Here is a 15,833-nt window from a genome sequence, read left to right as displayed (position 1 = left end):
TAAGTGTGTGTGTGTGTGTGTGTGTGTGTGCGTGTGCATGCGTGCGTGCGCGTGTGCGCGTGTGTGTGTGTGTGTGTGTGTGGAGGGGGGGGGGGGGGGGGGGGTTCAAATATAATGCGTTGTGAGTCACATTACAAGTCACATTACACAACATGTTTTATTCAGCCGTCTGTAGCAATCTCATCTTTGATGTTAATTGTATTCTTCTTAATTTGCCCACATACAGTACTCTCAGGACCTAAGCCCTCTATTTTATTTTTACATTTTAAAATGTAACCTTTATTTAACTAGGCAAGTCAGTGTGCTAGCCTACAATAACCATCTTGAAAGGACTATCAAATATTTACTTTATTTTTTATCTAACCTTTATTTAACCAGGCGAGTAAGTGAAGAAAAACATCTTATTTTCAAGTAGCTGCAGATGTAGGATGTTAATTTGAGCCAGTTTGCTAAAGCAGAGAAATATTCCTGCAGCAACAGGAAATGTGAATTATTATGTGGATTATAATGAATGGACATTTTTCTAGGGGTCGATACATTTTTTTGAAAGGGAAAATCAAGTCTGAAATTTCAAAGTGAAAACCACGTTTAAACCACAAATACACTACACATTTGACATTTTCTACAACAGGGTGATCAAATTAATATCCTACATCTGTAGCTGCACAAAGACTAAAACCTTCTGAAATATGCAGATGTACCCAAAGCCACATGCTTTGTCTGCAAGAACTGAGTATTCAGTCAAACATAAAAAATTATGTCACACAAACATTATGATAGAAAAGAAGGGAAGAATGAATGACGGAAGAAGAGAAGCCAAGGAAAACATATCAACTCAAAACCTTGATCCAAGGCTATATTGTGTTTGTCGTTATCAAGAAAACAGGGTCACCATTTGGCCCCAAACTGTGATCACACCATTCTACAGAAACATGAAATTGAACCGTTACTAATGTAAACCCCCCATGGGTTTGATCATTCCAACAATTGTTGCTATACATAATTTACCCTAATGGTGTCTGCCTACAGGGAAGAAAATATGCAGTATCATCACCACGCCAACCCAGCCAACCACAAAAGCCAAACCAGCTAACACTCATATCCCAGTGCTACACTAACTACACTGCCACTGCCCACTCTTTTAGCTACAGATGTAGGACCTTAATTTGAGACAGTTTGTGAATTGTGAATTATTATGTGAATTATAATCAAACTTTTTTGTTGGGGTTGAATATTTTTTTTTGTCAGGGAAAATCAAGTCTGACATTTTTAAGTGAAAATTACAAATGTTAGAAGCCTTTTAAAAACCCAAATACACTACAAGTTTGTATTTCATGCTGTGCAGGAAAATTCTCTGCAACAGAAGTGTGATTAAATTAAGATCCTACATCTGTATAGTACCCCAGAGGAAATACTAATGATACAATCAAATATAAACTGATAATGAGGATAAAACACACATAATATCCAAAAAGACAACGCTCATATCCCAGTATTTTATTTTTATTTTTTATTTTATTTCACCTTTATTTAACCAGGTAGGCTAGTTGAGAACAAGTTCTCATTTGGCCAAGATAAAGCATAGCAGTGTGAACAGACAACACAGAGTTACACATGGAGTAAACAATTAACAAGTCAATAACACAGTAGAAAAAAAGGAGAGTCTATATACATTGTGTGTAAAAGGCATGATGAGGTAGGCGAATAATTACAATTTTGCAGATTAATACTGGAGTGATAAATGATCAGATGGTCATGTACAGGTAGAGATATTGGTGTGCAAAAGAGCAGAAAAGTAAATAAATATAAACAGTATGGGGATGAGGTAGGTAAAATTGGGTGGGCTATTTACCGATAGACTATGTACAGCTGCAGCGATCGGTTAGCTGCTCAGATAGCAGATGTTTGAAGTTGGTGAGGGAGATAAAAGTCTCCATTATAATATCCTCACAGCCACTGCCCACTCCTTACGATACACTACTTCCAGACAGGATTGGATAGGTTTCTTTAAATACAGTGCCTTGCGAAAGTATTCGGCCCCCTTGAACTTTGCGACCTTTTTCCACATTTCAGGCTTCAAACATAAAGATATAAAACTGTATTTTTTTGTGAATAATCAACAACAAGTGGGACACAATCATGAAGTGGAACGACATTTATTGGATATTTAAAACTTTTTTAACAAATCAAAAACTGAAAAATTGGGCGTGCAAAATTATTCAGCCCCCTTAAGTTAATACTTTGTAGCGCCACCTTTTGCTGCGATTACAGCTGTAAGTCGCTTGGGGTATGTCTCTATCAGTTTTGCACATCGAGAGACTGACATTTTTTTCCCATTCCCTCCTTGCAAAACAGCTCGAGCTCAGTGAGGTTGGATGGAGAGCATTTGTGAACAGCAGTTTTCAGTTCTTTCCACAGATTCTCGATTGGATTCAGGTCTGGACTTTGACTTGGCCATTCTAACACCTGGATATGTTTATTTTTGAACCATTCCATTGTAGATTTTGCTTTATGTTTTGGATCATTGTCTTGTTGGAAGACAAATCTCCATCCCAGTCTCAGGTCTTTTGCAGACTCCATCAGGTTCTTCCAGAATGGTCCTGTATTTGGCTCCATCCATCTTCCCATCAATTTTAACCATCTTCCCTGTCCCTGCTGAAGAAAAGCAGGCCCAAACCATGATGCTGCCACCACCATGTTTGACAGTGGGGATGGTGTGTTCAGCTGTGTTGCTTTTACGCCAAACATAACGTTTTGCATTGTTGCCAAAAAGTTCAATTTTGGTTTCATCTGACCAGAGCACCTTCTTCCACATGTTTGGTGTGTCTCCCAGGTGGCTTGTGGCAAACTTTAAACGACACTTTTTATGGATATCTTTAAGAAATGGCTTTCTTCTTGCCACTCTTCCATAAAGGCCAGATTTGTGCAATATACGACTGATTGTTGTCCTATGGACAGAGTCTCCCAACTCAGCTGTAGATCTCTGCAGTTCATCCAGAGTGATCATGGGCCTCTTGGCTGCATCTCTGATCAGTCTTCTCCTTGTATGAGCTGAAAGTTTAGAGGGACGGCCAGGTCTTGGTAGATTTGCAGTGGTCTGATACTCCTTCCATTTCAATATTATCACTTGCACAGTGCTCCTTGGGATGTTTAAAGCTTGGGAAATCTTTTTGTATCCAAATCCGGCTTTAAACTTCTTCACAACAGTATCTCGGACCTGCCTGGTGTGTTCCTTGTTCTTCATGATGCTCTCTGCGCTTTTAACGGACCTCTGAGACTATCACAGTGCAGGTGCATTTATACGGAGACTTGATTACACACAGGTGGATTGTATTTATCATCATTAGTCATTTAGGTCAACATTGGATCATTCAGAGATCCTCACTGAACTTCTGGAGAGAGTTTGCTGCACTGAAAGTAAAGGGTCTGAATAATTTTGCACGCCCAATTTTTCAGTTTTTGATTTGTTAAAAAAGTATGAAATATCCAATAAATGTCGTTCCACTTCATGATTGTGTCCCACTTGTTGTTGATTCTTCACAAAAAAATACAGTTTTATATCTTTATGTTTGAAGCCTGAAATGTGGCAAAAGGTCGCAAAGTTCAAGGGGGCCGAATACTTTCGCAAGGCACTGTAGTTACCTGTCCAAATTTGTAATCAGCAATTTAACGTAAAAATATATATACATTTCCAATGCTGAATTAAATGTCATTGAGAAAACAGAAAGCTGTCATGATTTTAATCACACTTCTAAGAAGTAATTATCTATCTTATTCAAAAGAATCGATCATCAAATTACAATATTTTGGCTGTTAACGTAACTGATCACAGTTTATTTTGTTGTAATCAGAACACTGTAGTCAGTAAGATCATATAGATCAGGGACGGGCAACTGGCCCACAGACCAATTTCACATAAAAAAATATAGAAATTCAACTTACTGTTGAGAGTTAAAATAACAGAATACACAAATGTGCAATTTTGCAATTTCAAAATTTGGTTATGCATCAACAGTATCTCAATTAACTAATGTCAGCTAAACATTTATAGATGGGTAAATGAGTCTACCAGCCAGCTATCTAAACTCATAGTAAGCAATGGTCGAATTACCGACCGGGTGGGGCCCATTGATCATCAGTTATCATGTTAAAAACTGCAAACAGTTGCCTCCACTCTATGGCAAAATGTGTAGAATTGCAGGAAATGAGCTGTAAAACTGCACATTTGTCTCTCTGCCCCATATTCAAATGTTTAGAATTTCATGAAATGAGTTACAACATTTCAAAATCTTTTCTCCGCCCCATGGAAAAATGTGTAGTATTGCAGCAAACTTGCTTTAAAACGGCACAATTTTCTCTACGCCTCATGGAGAAATCTGCAGCAATACTACCCCACCCCCATCAAAGTTGCCCATCCCTGAAATAAATTATACAATCAAAAATGGACCAAAAAAAAACACTTTCAGAAAAAAACCTTCACAATATCACTCTTACCCACCCACACAACTGCGACCCCCAAACACACACACACACACCATAGTATCCCTCTCTCCCATAATGTCATGCACACAGCTACTTTGAGTCGTCTGAGTTGGGAATGCCCCAATTCAATGAGATGGGAGACAGAGCCAAAGAGCCTGTATAGTGAGGGCTTTCCAATTGAATCGTGCACATGTGCGGCCTCTCTAATCCCCCTCGAAGCGCTCCAGATCTGACAAGATCGGCATCTGGATCTGTCAGACCGACTGGAATGACAACGAGACCAGAATGAGTTGTCAGAAATGCCCGTGGCGAGGACGTAATATGCAAACACAACATGCTTCCTTCACCACTTAGCGTGCGATGTGGGATTACGACACAAACAATCAACCTAGAATTGTTTATGTTGTTCATTGTGGAGAACATGGTAACGTATCAGGTACCAGGGATGTTAATGGGCATGGGGGTTTAGAATGTAGCTGTATGTGATGGAGAGGCCATATGTACATAATGTATATGAATAGAAGTAGTCTCAAAAATCCTTAAAATAAATATCTTCCTTCAGAATTGAGTTGAATAGTCTGTCGCTAGAGGACGATTAAATGGCTGCTCTTGAGGATCAGAGATGCTATTTTCCGGGTTAGTTCTCCCTCCTACGCAGTTTTCTTAGAAAGAAAGAATTTTGTGGAGTCTTGATAAGGCCTCGGCTCTAAAGCGAACAGACACAAACCATCACGTTATCAAATGGGATGAGGGAAGAGATGAGGGAAGAGAGAGAGAAAGTGGGGAAGAGAGAGAGAGAGTGTGTGGGAGAGAGAGCCCTATAAAGAGCGAGAGATTGAGAGAGATAGAAAGAGAGAGAGAGAGAGAGTGACAGAGAAAAAAAACAGAGCAAACTAAAATGTTATTTGGCCCCAAACAGAGAGTACACAGTGGCAGAATACCTGACCACTGGGACTGACCCAAACTTAAGGAAAGCTTTCTCTCTCCTGCCAAATATATGACCCTCAGATTACGCAGACCCACAAAGAATTCGACAACAAATCATATTTTGATAAACTCCCACATCTATTGGGTGAAATACCACAGTGTGCAATCACAACAGCAAGATTTGTGACCTTTTGCCACAAGAAAAGGGCAACCAGTGAAGAACAAACACCATTGTAAACACAAGGTAGGCCCTAGAAATTGTCAAAGACTCCAGCCACCCTAGTAATAGACTGTTATCTCGCCAAGTCTAGGACCAAGAGGCTTCTAAACAGCTTCTACCCCCAAGCCATAAGACTCATGAACACCTAATCAAATGGCTACCCAGACTATTTGCATTGCCCCCCCACCCTCTTCTACGCTGCTGCTACTCTCTGTTATTATCTATGCATAGTCACTTTAGTAACTCTGCCTACATGTACATATTACCTCAATTACCTCGACACCAGTGTCCCCGCACATTGACTCTGTACCAGTACCCCATGTACAGTTGAAGTCGGATGTTTACATACACCTTAGCCAAATACATCAGTTATTAGTTACATCAGCTTTTTTAGTTCTGTCCACAAATTTTCTATAGGACTGAGGTCAGAGCTTTGTGATGGCCACTCCAATACCTTAACTTTGTTGTCCTTAAGCCATTTTGCCACAACTTTGGAAGTATGCTTGGGGTCTTTGTCCATTTGGAAGACCCATTTATGACCAAGCTTTAACTTCCTGACTGATGTCTTGAGATGTTGCTCAATATATCCACATAACTTTCCCGCCTCATGATGCCATCTATTTTGTGAAGTGCACCAGTCCCTCCTGCAGCAAAGCACCCCCACAACATGATGCTGCCACCCCCGTGCTTCACAGTTGGGATGGTGTTCTTCAGCTCGCAAGCCTCCCCCTTTTTCCTCCAAACATAATGATGGCCATTATGGCCAAACAGTTCTATTTTTGTTTCATCAGACCAGAGTACAAAAAGTACAATCTTTTTCCCCATGTGCAGTTGCAATCCGTATTTTTGATACAGTGAATTATAAGTGAAATAATCTGTCTGTAAACAATTGTTGGAAAAAAGTAGATGTCTTAACTAACTTGCCAAAACTATAGTTTGTTAACAAGAAATTTGAACCCATATTTATGTTTATTTATTTTGCCTTTGTACTTTAACTATTTGCACGTTGTTACAATACTGTATATAGACATGATACGACATTTGAAATGTCTCTATTATTTTGGAACTTGTGTAATGTTTACGGTTCACCTTTTACTGTTTATTTCACTTTTGTTTATCCATTTCACTTCCTTTGGCAATGTAAACATGTGTTACCCATGCCAATAAAGCCCCTTGAATTGAGAGAGAGAGAGAGAGAGAGAGAGAGAGAGAGAGAGAGAGAGAGAGAGAGAGAGAGAGAGAGAGAGAGAGAGAGAGAGAGAGAGAGAGAGAGAGAGAGAGAGAGAGAGAGAGAGAGAGAGAGAGAGAGAGAGAGAGAGAGAGAGACTACCAGAACCCACTGGATTCTCCAATTACCTTGAATGACTTACAGGACAAAATAAAAACCCTCCAACCCAAAAAGACCTATGGTGTTGATGGTATCCTTAATGAAATTATCAAATATACAGACAACAAATTCCAATTGGATATACTAAAACTCTTCAACATCATCCTTAGCTCTGGCATCTTCCCCAATATTTGGACCAAAGGACTAATCACCCCAATCCACAAAAGTGGAGACAAATTTGACCCCAATAACTACTGTGGAATATGTGTCAACAGTAACCTTGGGAAAATCCTCTGCATTATCATTAACAGCAGACTTGTACATTTCCTCAATGAAAACAATGTACTGAGCAAATGTCAAATTGGCTTTTTACCAAATTACCGTACAACAGACCATGTATTCACCCTGCACACCCTAATTGACAACCAAACAAACCAAAAACAAAGGCAAAGTCTTCTCATGCTTTGTTGATTTAAAAAAAGCCTTCGACTCATTTTGGCATGAGGGTCTGCTATACAAATTGATGGAAAGTGGTGTTGGGGGTAAAACATACGACATTATAAAATCTATGTACACAAACAAGTGTGCAGTTAAAATTGGCAAAAAACACCCACATTTCTTCACACAGGGTCGTGGGGTGAGACAGGGATGCAGCTTAATCCCCACCCTCTTCAACATATATATCAACGAATTGGCGCGGGCACAAGAAATGTCTGCAGCACCCGGCCTCACCCTACTAGAATCCGAAGTCAAATGTCTACTGTTTGCTGATGATCTGGTGCTTCTGTCACCAACCAAGGAAGGCCTACAGCAGCACCTAGATCTTCTGTACAGATTCTGTCAGACCTGGTCCCTGACAGAAAATCTCAGTAAGACCAAAATAATGGTGTTCCAAAAAAGGTCCAGTCGCCAGGACCACAAATACAAATTCCATCTAGACACTGTTGCCCTAGAGCACACAAAAACTATACATACCTTGGCCTAAACATCAGCGCCACAGGTAACTTCCACAAAGCTGTGAACGACCTGAGAGACAAGGCAAGAAGGGCATTCTATGCCATCAAAAGGAACATAAATTTCAACATACCAATTAGGATCTGGCGAAAAATACTTGAATCAGTCATAGAGCCCATTGCCCTTTATGGTTGTGAGATCTGGGGTCCGCTCACCAACCAAGACTTCACAAAATGGGACAAACACCAAATTGAGACTCTGCATGCAGAATTCTGCAAAAAATATCCCCCGTGTACAACGTAGAACACCAAATAATGCATACATAGCAGAATTAGGCCGATATCCACTAATTATCCAAATCCAGAAAAGAGCCGTTAAATTCTACAACCACCTAAAACGAAGCGATTCCCAAACCTTCCATAACAAAGCCATCACCTACAGAGAGATGAACCTGGAGAAGAGTCCCCTAAGCAAGCTGGTCCTGGGGCTCTGTTCACAAACACAAACACACCCCACAGAGCCCCAGGACAGCAGCACAATTAGACCAACCAAATCATGAGGAAACAAAAAGATAATTACTTGACACATTGGAAAGAATTAACAAAAAAACAGAGCAAACTAGAATGCTATTTGGCCCTAAACAGGTAGTACACAGTGGCAGAATACCTGACCACTGTGACTGACCCAAACTTAAGGAAAGCTTTGACTATGTACAGACTCAGTGAGCATAGCCTTGCCATTGAGAAAGGCCGCCGTAGGCAGACATGGCTCTCAAGAGAAGACAGGCTATGTGCTCACTGCCCACAAAATGAGGTGAAAACTGAGCTGCACTTCCTAACCTCCTGCCCAATGTATGACCACATTAGAGAGACATATTTCCCTCAGATTACACAGATCCACAAAGAATTCGAAAACAAATCCAATTTTGATAAACTCCCATATCTACTGGGTGAAATTCCACAGTGTGTCATCACAGCAGCAAGATTTGTGACCTGTTGCCACAAGAAAAGGGCAACCAGTGAAGAACAAACACCATTGTAAATACAACCCATATTTATGCTTATTTATTTTCCCTTGTGTACTTTAACCATTTGTACATTGTTACAACACTGTATATATATATATATGACATTTGTAATGTCTTTATTGTTTTGAAACTTCTGTACATGTAATGTTTACTGTTAATTTTTATTGTTTATTTCACTTTTGTATATTATCTACCTCACTTGCTTTGGCAATGTTAACACATGTTTCCCATGCCAATTAAGCCCCTTGAATTGAGAGAGAGAGAGAGAGAGAGAGAGAGAGAGAGAGAGAGAGAGAGAGAGAGTGTCACACCCTGACCATAGTTTGCTTTGTATGTTTCTATGTTTTGGTTGGTCAGGGTGTGATCTGAGTGGGCATTCTATGTTGGATGTCTTGTTTGTCTATTTCTATGTCTGGCCTGATATGGTTCTCAATCAGAGGCAGGTGTTAGTCATTGTCTCTGATTGGGAACCATATTTAGGTAGCCTGGGTTTCACTGTGTGTTTGTGGGTGATTGTTCCTGTCTCTGTGTTTTGCACCAGATAGGGCTGTTTTGGTTTTCCATGTTTGTTGTTTTGTAGTTTATTCATGTATAGTTTTCCTATATTAAACAAACATGAATCATAACCACACTGCGTTTTGGTCCGCCTCTACTTCACCACAAGAAAACCCTTACAGAGACAGACAGACAGACAGACAGACAGCGGGGGGAGAATGGTTATCAAATGTTCCGTTTACAATCACTTCAAGAAGAAGTAAATATTCATAGTCCCATAATGAATAAATATACACTATTCACAAATTCATGTTTTGATATTTTGTTTCGACTGAACTGATTGTAGTGTCAATGTTCTTATGCAGACAAAAGACTAAATAGACCTTACTGTATTCTCAGCATTAGATGGTAGTCTATCTACAGTACAGTGGGGGTTGGGGATGAACCCATAAACATCTTCCGTCAGCCTAAATCAATCGGACATCTCACTAGAAAAATCAAAGGAGAGGCTTCAGTGAAGTGCAATCATATAGGACGACTTTCAGGGCTATACAGCTATAGGTCGAGTTCACCTGAATAGCTTGCTTGAGTTGCTCACATCTGGTATTCTCCTGATGCTGCAGCTGGTCATTTGAGATTAAAATACTTAATTTATTTACACCCACAAAATTACAGGTTTTACTTTTGAATTATGTGACACAATTGACCCCTGTTTTCCACAGATAAATTCCCAATTAGCTAGTAATAACAGACTGTGCTAATTGTAGCTGTATGTTTGAATAATTCCACACAGCTTTATGCCTCACAGTGTGTAATAATATTGCTATCATACTGCTGTTAGCCATTATGATAATTTACATGACACTGATGATGGAAGGCAGATGAGCAGCAGTAGCTGAAGCCAGCAGTCAGAGGTCAGTGGCTAGGTGACTAGGGCATAGGTAGATAATATAATGTACTAGGTGAGGTCAGAGGTCAGTGGCAAGGTGACTAGGGCAGAGGTAGATCATATAATGTACTAGGTAAGGTCAGTGGCTAGGTGACTAGGGCACAGGGAGATAATATAATGTACTAGGTGAGGTCAGAGGTGAGTGGCAAGGTGACTAGGGCAGAGGTATATAATATAATGTACTAGGTAAGGTCAGTGGCTAGGTGACTAGGGCAGAGGTAGATCATATAATGTACTAGGTAAGGTCAGTGGCTAGGTGACTAGGGCAGAGGTAGATCATATAATGTACAAGGTAAGGTCAGTGGCTAGGTGACTAGGGCAGAGGTAGATCATATAATGTACTAGGTAAGGTCAGTGGCAAGGTGACTAGGGCAGAGGTAGATAACATTTTTTTTATTTCACCTTTATTTAACCATGTAGGCAAGTTGAGAACAAGTTCTCATTTACAATTGCGACCTGGCCAAGATAAAGCAAAGCAGTTCAACACATACAACAACACAGAGTTACACATGGAATAAAACAAACATACAGTCAATAATACAGTAGAAAAATAAATCTATATACAATGTGAGCAAGTGAGGTGAGATAAGGGAGGTAAAGGCAAAAAAGGCCATGGTGGCGAAATAGATACAATATAGCAAGTAAAACACTGGAATGGTTGATTTGCAGTGGAAGAATGTGCAAAGTAGAAATACTGGGGTGCAAAGGAGCAAAATAAATAAATAAATACAGTAGGGAAAGAGGTAGTTGTTTGGGCTAAATTATAGATGGGCTATGTACAGGTGCAGTAATCTGTGAGCTGCTCTGACAGCTGGTGCTTAAAGCTAGTGAGGGAGATATGTGTTTCCAGTTTCAGAGATTTTTGTAGTTCGTTCCAGTCATTGGCAGCAGAGAACTGGGCGGCCAAAGGAAGAATTGGTTTTGGAGGTGACCAGATAGACATACCTGCTGGAGCGCGTGCTACAGGTGGGTGCTGCTATGGTGACCAGCGAGCTGAGATAAGGGGGGACTTTACCTAGCAGGGTCTTGTAGATGACCTGGAGCCAGTGGGTTTGGCGACGAGCAAAATTGAGCTTTTTGGTCATCAAGGAAAACGCTATGTCTGGTGCAAACTCAACACCTCTCATCACCCTGAGGACACCATCCCCACAGTGAAGCATATTGGTGGCAGCATAATGCTGTGGGGATGTTTTTCATCGGCAGGGACTGGGAAACTGGTCAGAATTGAAGGAATGATGGATGGTGCTAAATACAGGGAAATTCTTGAGGGAAAACTGTTTGTCTTTTTCTAGATATTTGAGACTGGGACGGAGGTTCACCTTCCAGCACGACAATGATCCTAAGCATACTGATAAACCAACACTCGAGTGGTTTAAGGGGAAACATTTAAATGTCTTGAAATGGCCTAGTTAAAGTCCAGATCTCAATCCAATTGATAATCTGTGGTATGACTTAAAGAACCCACCCAACTTGAAGGAGCTGGAGCAGTTTTGGAGCAGTTTTGCCTTAAAGAATGGGCAAAAATCCCAGTGGCTAGATGTGCCAAGCTTATAGAGACATAACCCAAGAGACTTGCAGCTGTAATTGCTGCAAAAGGAGGCTCTACAAAGTATTGACTTTTGGGGGTGAATAGTTATGCACGCTCAAGTTCTGTTTTTTTGTCTTATTTCTTGTTTGTTTCACAATAAAAAATATTTTGCATCTTTAAAGTGGTAGGGATGTTGTGTAAATCGAATGATACAAACCCCCCAAAAATCTATTTTAATTCCAGGTTGTTACGGCAACAAAATAGGAAAAATGCCAAGGGGGGTGAATACTTTCGCAAGCCACTGTATGGGTGGTACAGTACAGTAGCCTACTGCCTGGTGCTCTTGGCGGAAGACATACAAAACACTATAGGTAAATTAAATCTGTATCTCTCCCCACAGTTCTCTGACACCAGGAAGTGAAGGGATGAGGGTAGGGATGGGTACCGAAACCCGGTATTAAATGTGCCCTGGAGCTAAATAATGAAAGAATGTAGTATCGATAACTCCGACGTTATTGGTTCTGCTTTCGGCACTGGAGAAATTAAGAAAATACATGTCCTTTTTGTTATTGCTACATAAACGTTATCTTGCACATTTAATCTCATCAACCATTTCTAATTTGCAATAAGATGAAGACATTTGTCAGTGAGATCTCTCTCACTCTACAGCACACACAGCACCCTGCTCTTAATTAGTGACCATGGCGGAAATAACTAAAAATGCAAAGGTGTGGCTACACTTCACCAGAGTCGATGCTGACAATGCTCATTGCCACATGTGCAAGGGCAGAAACACGAGCAATCTGTCCAAACATCTATGGAAAGTGCATCATGTACAGGCAGAGAAATGCACAGTTTTCGACTGCCTAGCTCGTAGTTCATCTCTCGTCTGATCTACGTTAGGTATGTATGCTAGCAGCCTAGAGCCACACACGGAGTTAACTAAATTATGCGAACATGGGTTCATGATCAAAAGTAACCAGTAGCCAGTTGCAGCTACAATGAACCAACCCACTCCTCCCTCTAATATCGCTGGTCCAAGCCAAAGACAAGCCCAAAGCCCCTTCACGCTGGCAGCTAGTGGGAGGATGACTGAAGAGAGATTGAATGAGTGCCACCTAGCTGTGTCATAGTGAAAGGCCTACACCCCCTTTACACCCCTTTGTGGAGTCCAAGGGCTTTAGGTAACAGTCTGTAAGTATATATGGAGTTGTATTCATTTTCAGGATATAAAAAAAAAAGAAGTTTTTATTTAGTAGTATAAAAGGGTTGTATGTTAGTCCCATCACTCCACAGTTCAATAATGATAATTCAACACATGAAAACAATATTTTTTTTACTGTAGGAAGAGGAGCAAATATACCCCTCCCTCCAGGAGTTACCTCAGTGACACATTCATTCCTACCTGGTATGGTGTAGAAAAGGCCAATGTGATCACTGAGCTGAAGGACGTGCCAAAGCTGGCCATCACATCAGATGGGTGGACCAGCCTCTGTCCGGACCACTATCTCACTGTTACAGTGCACTACATAAGCCAGGGCAGTGTAAAACAGAAGGTCCTCCTCACCAGGACAGTGTAAAACAGAAGGTCCTCCACACCAGGGCAGTGTAAAACAAAAGGTCCTCCTCACTAGGGCAGTGTAAAACATAAGGTCCTCCACACCAGGGTAGTGTAAAACAGAAGGTCCTCCTCACCAGGGCAGTGTAAAACAGAAGGTCCTCCACACCAGGGCAGTGTAAAACAGAAGGTCCTCCTCACCAGGGCAGTGTAAAACAGGAGGTCCTCCACACCAGGGCAGTGTAAAACAGAAGGTTCTTCACACCAGGGCAGTGTAAAACAGAAGGTCCTCCTCACCAGGGCAGTGTAAAACAGAAGGTCCTCCACACCAGGGCAGTGTAAAACAGAAGGTCCTCCACACCAGGGCAGTGTAAAACAGAAGGTTCTTCACACCAGGGCAGTGTAAAACAGAAGGTCCTCCTCACCAGGGCAGTGTAAAACAGAAGGTCATCCACATCAGGGCAGTGTAAAACAGAAGGTCCTCCACACCAGGGCAGTGTAAAACAGAAGGTAATCCACACCAGGACAGTGTAAAACAGAAGAGCCTCCACACCAGGGCAGTGTAAAACAGACGGTCCTCCACACCAGGGCAGTGTAAAACAGAAGGTCCTCCACACCAGGGCAGTGTAAAACAGAAGGTCCTCCACACCAGGGCAGTGTAAAACAGAAGTTCCTCCACACCAGGGCAGTGTAAAACAAAAGGTCCTCCACACCAGGCCAATGTAAAATAGGTCCTCCACACCAGGGCAGTGTAAAACAGAAGGTCTTCCACACCAGGCCAATGTAAAATAGGTCCTCCACACCAGGGCAGTGTAAAACAGAAGGTCCTCCACACCAGGGCAGTGTAAAACAGAAGGTCCTCCACACCAGGGCAGTGTAAAACAGAAGGTCCTCCACACCAGGGCAGTGTAAAACAGAAGGTCCTCCACACCAGGGCAGTGTAAAACAGAAGGTCTTCCACACCAGGACAGTGTAAAACAGAAGGTAATCCACACCAGGGCAGTGTAAAACAGAAGGTCCTTCACACCAGGGCAGTGTAAAACAGATGGTCCTCCACACCAGGGCAGTGTAAAACAGAAGGTCCTCCACACCAGGGCAGTGTAAAACAGAAGGTCCTCCACACCAGGGCAGTGTAAAACAGAAGGTCCTTCACACCAGGGCAGTGTAAAACAGAAGGTCTTCCACACCAGGGCAGTGTAAAACAGAAGGTCCTCCACACCAGGGCAGTGTAAAACAGAAGGTCCTCCACTACAGGGAAGTGTACAAATCGCAAACTGGTGAAGTAGTGGCAGAGGAGATCTCAGACACTCTGGAGGAGTTTGAGATCGAGCCGAGCAAGATTGTAGCTGTGACTGTTGATAATGCTGGCAATGTGGATATTGTCATCAAGAGGCTACACATCCTAAAAATAGGATGCTTTGCGCACACATTGAATCTGGCAGCGCAAAAAATCTACACAATGACTTCCATTGATAAATGGGCAACCTGTGTGGTTCAAGAGATCCTCGATGTCCAAAACAGTCTTGAAGGAGAAGCAGCATCTCATTGGTAAGAAGCCAGTTCAATCTATTAAAGTATTATTTTGAAATTGCCACATTTAACAATTTAATTCAATATTTAACACTCACTCATCCTTGATGTAAAGACCAGATTGAACTCACTCTATCTAATGATAGAGAGATTCATGGAGCAGTATCCAGCGATCCAAGCAGCAGCCTTGGATATACGACTGCGAAAAGCAATGACCAAGGACAACCTGGACTGTCTGAAGGAAGAGGACTTCCATAAGGCTGAGGAGTTTGTCCAGCTCATGAGAATCCTCTATACATCCACACTGTGTGTCATGTGAAAAGAATGCCACCTGTGGACAGATCATACCCATCCTCCACAAACTGGAAGAGAACTTCACTGTGAAGCATGAAGATACAATGTTTGTGGCAACCATCAAAGATGAGGACATTCAAGCCTTCCTGCATGAGGCCACAGCAATGGACCCCAGATTTAAAGAGAAGCCGGTTAGTGACATCACCTGGGACAGGCTGAGGAAAGCAACTGTCGAGGCCAATGTGACAGGAGCAACACCAGGGTTGACAGAGGAGCCAGAGTCGACAGACACAGAGCACCAGCGGAGAAGGAGAAGGAGAGGAAATGGAGGAGACGGTCCATCCATTGTACACAACAAGAAGTGCCATGGAGGAGCTGTTCTCAGAGGATGACAGGGAGTTGAGGTTGACGATCCAACAGGACACCTCGTACCTCACCCTCAGCGACCGTGTTGACCTAGAGGTGGAGCTCTTCAAAGGCCTGCCTCCCATCCCCATGGCTGAAGATCCTGTGATGTGGTGGTGGGAGAAGAGGGCTACTCT

Source organism: Oncorhynchus mykiss, chromosome 10, assembly GCF_013265735.2.
Source record: "Oncorhynchus mykiss isolate Arlee chromosome 10, USDA_OmykA_1.1, whole genome shotgun sequence".
Taxonomy (NCBI): domain Eukaryota; kingdom Metazoa; phylum Chordata; class Actinopteri; order Salmoniformes; family Salmonidae; genus Oncorhynchus; species Oncorhynchus mykiss.
This window is presented reverse-complemented; position numbering follows the sequence as displayed.